The sequence below is a fragment of the Crocuta crocuta genome, unplaced genomic scaffold (genome assembly GCF_008692635.1).
Source record: "Crocuta crocuta isolate KB4526 unplaced genomic scaffold, BGI_CrCroc_1.0 scaffold164, whole genome shotgun sequence".
In the NCBI taxonomy this organism is placed as follows: domain Eukaryota; kingdom Metazoa; phylum Chordata; class Mammalia; order Carnivora; family Hyaenidae; genus Crocuta; species Crocuta crocuta.
The window spans coordinates 1860937-1867798 of record NW_027530016.1 but is presented as its reverse complement, the minus strand read 5'-3'; the positions used below and the strand labels follow the sequence as shown (position 1 = coordinate 1867798).

Here is a 6862-nt window from a genome sequence, read left to right as displayed (position 1 = left end):
ATTACTCTTCATGACTATCATGTTTCCATTTTACAGATGATGCGATTTATATGCACCGACGTGGAAAGTTGTCCAGGGTTACAACAGGCACAAAACACGTAGCGGAATATTAACTGTGATATATTATTCATTGCCAGTATAATACACTAGCAACAAAAAGTAATGTATCCCATTGGGATGCACACTCCCTGGAATTACTGATCCAGAACAGAAATGAAACGACATTCCGTTACATCAAACAAGCTGTTTTCATGCAATGTGGTTAACTGGTAACACGTTCAGAGAAAGACAAGATAAAAATGACCTGGTCGATTTGGTGTTTTAGAGTATTCTATCAGTCAGTGGTCAGACAGGTGGGGATTCTGAGTGATGGCAACATGGAGTGATGGGAAGAACAGACCCACAGGCGTTCCTTATCTCATTTCTTTTGGCATACCCACTAGGGAGACCTACGCCAGTGTCTCTTGCCCAGGGTTTTCAGCTCATCCAAATCTTTGCGTTATGCTCTTTCACCATCGTGACACCATTCCTCTTGTTTTAGTCCACAGCAAGTTTTTAAAAAATGTTTATTTATTTTTGAGAGAGAGAGAGAGAGCATGAGAGAGGGATGGACAGAAAGAGAGGGGGACAGAGGATCCCAAGTGGGCTCTGAGTTGACAGCAGTGAGCCCGATGCGAGGCTCAAAGCCAGGAACCATGAAATCATAACTGAGCCTAAGCCAGATGCCTAACCAACTGAGCCACCCAGGCAACCCACACAGCAAGTTTTTCAAAAAGTACATTTTCAGGGGCGTCTGAGTAGCTCAGTTGGTTAAACATCCAACTCTTGATTTCCACACAAGTCATGATCTCACGAATTTGTGGGTTCAGCCCCCACATTGGGCTCTGTGCTGGCAGCATGGTGTCTTCTTGGGATTCTCTCTCTCCTCTCTCTCTGCCCCTCCCCTACTTGCATGCATGCTGTCTCTCAAAATAAATAAATAAACACTAAACAAATAAAAAATATGTATTTTCAGCATTTTACTGTGGGAATTTTCAAATGTATAGAAAAGATAACATAAATTTACAGGGATTACTCATACATCTACCAGCTAGATTGGAGAGGTAATATTTTGCTACCTTTGCTTTATCGTATATCTATTTGTCTCTATGCATCCAGTGATCCACCTCATCTCGGGGATGCATTCAACATACTTTCCCCTAAATACTTCAGTATGCACATCAATAGCTCTAGTTTCATATTTGTTTACAGTGCTTTTTCTTTCCTTTTGAGGTAAAATTGATACACAAACATGCACAGATCTTAAGTGTACCGTTTGAAAACTTTTAGCGAATACCTACATTTGTTTAATTCAAACCTCTATCTGAAGAACACTTTACCGTACTGGAGAGTTCCCTCATGCTTCTTGCCTGGGGCGCTTCCCACCTCTGTATCAATCTCCCCCTACCCAACTACTGCTCCGATTTTTTCCCCCCACCATTGATAACTGTTCTAGAACTTCATATAAATGGAATAATACAATATGTCTTTTGTATAACGCTTCATTCACTCAGCATAGTGTTTTTGAGATTCATCTGTGTTACTGCTTGTGTTAATTGTTCCTTCTTATTATTCAGTAGTATTACATTGTATAAATACAGGACATTCTATTTTCCTACTAAGATCTTTCTGATTTATAGCTATTATGATGAAAGCTTCTCTCAATATTCTTGTGTAAGTATTTGTGTGGACATACTTTCGTTTCTCTTGGGAAAATACCTAGGAATGTAATTACTTAGTCATGATAGATAGATAGATAGATAGATAGATAGATAGATAGATAGATAGATGATAGATAGATATCCACACACTGAGGTTATGCATTCTGGGAAGTAGTTCTACAGAAATGATGCTTGTCCTTCTCTGTGCCTCACATCAGGAGGCACATGCTGTCACCTCTTCCCACCACTAACCTTGATTGCTTGATCATGTTGTTGTCTGTTGAGTCTCTCCACCTTAAATTCAACATTTTGGCATTTATAATTGATTAGTGTTTTATGGGAACTAAAAAACACTAATTTCTAGATTAGTCAATGTTCTATTCCTTATTAAACTTCTAACTACTGGCCTTAACGACGGACTCAACCACATATATGAAGGTTGACAGATGGTAAGTGTTTATTTCCATCATTTTTTCCATTTTTATTAGTTGGCATTCTATTAGAGGCTTTTCCTTTCCCTCAACCATTCATTCATCATGCATATGAGTATGCATACATGGATTCCAGTTTTATTCAGTGGGTTGTAATCCATTATTACTATCCTTAGTTTAAGCATTTGTTTGCCCCAGATTTGACCCTGTCACTCTGACTCCTGGCTCCGTTTACCGTGTCCCCATCGTTTACAAGCATTTCCTTATTTTCTGGCATAAATGATGTTTCAGGTTCAACTTGCACTTTCTCTGTTGCAGTCCTGGAATCCACCATTTCCCCAAGGACATCTAGTTTCTTCTTCTTCTTTTAAAATTTTAGAGAGAGAGAGAGAGGGTGGGGAGGGGCAGCGGGAGAGAGGGAGAATCTCAAGCAGGCTTCATGCTAATTGTGGAGCTCAAAAAGGGACTCAATCCCATGACCCTGGGATCATGACCTGAGCCCAAATCAAGAGTTGACACTCAATTGACTGAGTTGCCAAGCTGCTCCTCTAGTTTCTTTTAATAAAGGACATTTAGGGAGCACCTGGCTGGCTCAGTTGGCCAAGTATACAACTCTTGACCTCAGGGGTATGAGTTCGAGCCTCATGTTGGGTGTAGAGCTGACTTAAAAATCAAAATAAAGGGGCGTTTGGGTGGCTCAGTCAGTTAAGCATCTGACTTCAGCTCAGGTCATGGTCTCCCAATTCACGAGATAGAGCAGAGCCTGCTTTGAATCCTCTGTCTTCCTCTCTCTCTGCCCCTCTCCCGCTCTCTCTCAAAAATAAATAAATCTAGGGGCGCCTGGGTGGCTTAGTCGGTTAAGCGTCCGACTTTCGCTTAGGTCATGATCTCGCGGTTCGTGGGTTCGAGCCCCGCGTCGGGCTCTGTGCTGACTGCCAGCTCAGAGCCTGGAGGCTGTTTCAGTCTGTGACTCCCTCTCTCTCTGACCCTTCCCTGCTCACGCTGTCTCTCTCTCTCCTAGAAATAAAAAAAATAAAAATAAAAAATAAAAAAACATTAAAAAAAAAAAAATAAATAAATCTAAAAAAATCCACCACAAAAATCTAAAGAAACAAACTAACCAGTTAATTAATAAAACTGGCTTAAAAAATAAAGGACATTTAGGAAACAGGATTTAGGCACTCAATGTGTTAATTGGTAGTGAGGTGCATTGCTTTTAGGCTCACTAACTCGGTGGACAGAGATAGGAAACATATACCATATATTATATGTGTATGTGGATATGTTGATATGCATATGTGTACACATTTTCATCTGTGACTATTGCTGTATCTACCTGTGTGTCTGTATATATTTATACACGCACACACAATAATAATAATAAAAACATAAGTTCATACTGCTACCTCAATTCCAGTCCAACACCTCAGGGCTCTTTCTAAACTTCCTGTTTCAATGTTTATAAATATCTTCTCTGGCAATGAGAATTTTGGCTCGTGTGATCCTCAGTGTATTTACCTATTTGCTCAGTCTCCCAACCACACCAGCTGTCTCTCCTGCTCAGTTCCGCATCCCACACCCTTCCCGCCTGGTGTCTCCCCACTCCCTTCCCTGGAGGCTTGTGCTGGGGGGGTGGGGGGTGGGGTCCCTGTCCATGCCTCTGTGTGGCTTCCCAAACACGGCCACTGCCCTGTGACTTCAGTCGCCATGCTGACTTCTCCATTGCGGGGGTGGAAGGGAAAGGAGCACAGTGAATGTTTTGGGGGTTAAAAAAAAAAAAAGAAAAAGAACAAACCTTGCTCTCTGTTCCATGTGCTTTCGTTCTATTTCCCAGCACCTGGTACTGCGTTTTCACAAAGGGAAGCACTTGTGATAGACGGGAAAGATTGAGTGTAGTAAGTTACAGTTTTAGTTAAGGTCCTAAGTAAAAGATTTGACACCAGGCTATCAGGATTCCAACCCACACCCGCTGTGGAACCAGCTGCGAGTCGTCACAGTGCTGCCCAGCAGGGGCTGAGGCCACGCTCTAACAAGTGAACACGCTTGTGGTCTAGGAAGGGTTAATCAGTCATAATGGCTATCAGCAGAAGGCTCCATTTGCTGAAGAGCTGGCTGTCCTTGGGTGGGCACAGCAGAGGAGGATCCCCGCCGTCTGCACATGTCCTTGGCGACTGTGAGGTCTCAGCTGTGACAAGCCTGCAGGCACGTTTCTCAGCCTTTCCCCTGCTGAGTTGAGCTTCATGGGTGCCTTCTCGTCAGAGCCCTTGCCTATCACCTTAGGGGAGAAACACTGCAATAGTTAGTTTCACATTGCAAAGTCAAAGAAATAATCTGGCTTTTAGAAACCACTCTGATAGCACTTTCTGGAAATTGTGGGAGGTAAGTGCACCTTGAGTGCACCAGGCACCATGCAGGCACCATGCAGGCACTGGCTCTTTCATTTCTAGCGTGGTGTTTACTCGTTCCCCCCACTGCATTCCTTGCACTCACCAGAAAGCATAGATTAAAAAATATTTTTTTAATGTTTTATTTATGTTAGAGAGAGAGAGGAAGAGAGAGAGAGAGCATGAGTGGGGGAGGAACTGAGAGAGAGGAAGACACAGAATCTGAAGCAGGCTCCAGGCTCTGAGCTTTTGGCACAGAACCTGATGCAGGGCTCGAACTCACGGACTGTGAGATCATGACCTGAGCTGAAGTCGGACATTTAACCTCCTGATCCACCCAGGCGCCCCCAGAAAGCAGAGATTTTTAGCTTAATATAGATCAGGGTGCCCAAAGCTGAGCACTCTCAGGGTCTGCCTTTATTTCTGGCCACATGCTCTCCACTTACAGGAAGTAAGTACACTTAATCATCTCTGCAATTTGCTTCATTTGCAGGCTTGAGGCGGCTCATGATCTAAGACGGGGCTGGCAAATTTCTTTCAAAACAAATGCCAGCTCTGGTTAATTGTTAGTATAGGCTTGAGAGAGCTGTATGGTAAAGGACTTTGATGCGTCTTTGGGGCTCAGTAGGAAAGAGTGCTATAATTGATTAGTGATGTCTGCCATGCGCATGGAAGGGAGGAATGGGGTAAATGAACGCCGTATTTGCCACCCCTATCTTAGTAGAAGATAGGTAAGATACTCTTGCCTAAGGGAGTTAGTAATTATCTTAATTTCAAAACTGTCTTATTAGTCTTATATCATGTCTATTGGCCTTATTTATTTATTAATATTTAACACATGTATTCCTAGATTAATGACAAGGAAAGAAAGGGAGAGGGGCTCAGTCGGTTAAGGGTCCAAGTCTTAGTTTTGGCTCAGGTCATGATCTCACAGTCATTCGATTGAGCCCTACATCAGGCTCTGTGCTGACAGTGCAGAGCCTGCCTAAGATTCTCTCTTTGAAATAAATAAATAAATAAACAAACTTTGAAAAAAAAGAAAAGAGAGAGAAATGTGTTTATTGAGTATCTATTAACAGTCAGTTACTTCTTTTGGGAGCTTTATGAAATACATCTCATTATATATTCAAAGGAATTCTATAACATTGGAATATTACTCTTCTTCTTAAATAAATAAATTAAGCCTCTGAAAAGTAAAATATTTGCCTAACCATAATAGAAAATTTCAAATCCAAGGATGATACTTATTCTGACATACTTGGACAAGGGTTCTAACCTCGGGAACTTATTAGAGTCTCCCGAGGAGATTTTTTTAAATATTTGAAAATACTGACAACTGCATCTATCCTGGATCAGCTGCATCAGAATCTCTGGGGCAGGGGAGGCTCAGACATAGGAATGGTTTAAAAAATTCCCCCAGTGATTCAATTCTGCGGCCAGAGGGGAGGACTGTGGTGCAAAGGGAGTAGAAAGCAGGACAATTAGAAAGCAGGATGCCCGGGGCGCCTGGGTGGCTCAGTTGGTTAAGTGTCCGACTTTGGCTCAGGCCATGATCTCATGGTTCGTGGGTTTGAGCCCCGTGTCGGGCTCTGTGCTGACAGCTAGCTCAGAGCCTGGAGCCTGCTTCAGATTCTGTGTCTCCCTCTCTCTCTGACCCTCCCCTGCTTGTCTCTCTCTCTCTCAGAAATAAATACAACATTAAAAAAAAGAAAGAAAGCATGATGCCCACTCTGAGCCCAGCTCTTCCTTTTGTCATTTTCCCCCCACACTCTAATTTAATTCTCGTACGATTCCTTAAAGGAAGCATTATTAGCTTCCCATTCTACCGATGAGAAAACTGAGGCTCGGAAAATGCGACAATTGCCAAAAATCTTGTAGTAGAAGTGGAATTTGAATGCAGATCTGTTTGCCTCCAAAGCACTTGCTGTTCCATTAGACTCTGAATCCGGCCTCCACCCTTAACCTTAGTGTTGAGCAAATCTGGATGCCACTTAGCTTCCAAATTCGACTCCAAGCTGTCATCCCCTTCCCTGACTTCGTTCTTTAGCTCTGGCTGGAAGAACCATTCATAGTCTTAGCATTGGTTTCATGGTAAGCAAAACACAAGAGGCCCACCCTGTAGTTACCACCTCTTATCCTATAGGCTTTGGGAAGCCCAGGGTGAGGCTGTGAGTCAAGGGTCCTTCATGGTGACCCTGCCTCTGAAGGACCTCCGTGTCTAGGCCAGCCAGATAAGTTTGAAGTCTCCTCTTTCGTCCCCAGGCAGTTCAAAGAGGCACAGAGGAGCTGTGGCCTGATCTCCTAAATCTGTGTTTCTGCTTTGGCCATTGTGATGTCACACTGACCT

The 6862-nt window shown here is 43.0% G+C and overlaps 1 long non-coding RNA gene across 1 annotated transcript; it reads right to left on the bottom strand.

Annotated features, from left to right (window-relative positions):
• Positions 1–4022: 4022 nt before the first annotated feature.
• Positions 4023–6828, bottom strand: LOC144231685 (uncharacterized). The gene is made up of 2 exons (XR_013335144.1): positions 6645–6828; positions 4023–4406 (listed from the first exon to the last, which is right to left on the bottom strand). It is a non-coding gene; the product is annotated as an uncharacterized LOC144231685 (long non-coding RNA).
• Between the last annotated feature and the right edge of the window lie 34 nt (positions 6829–6862).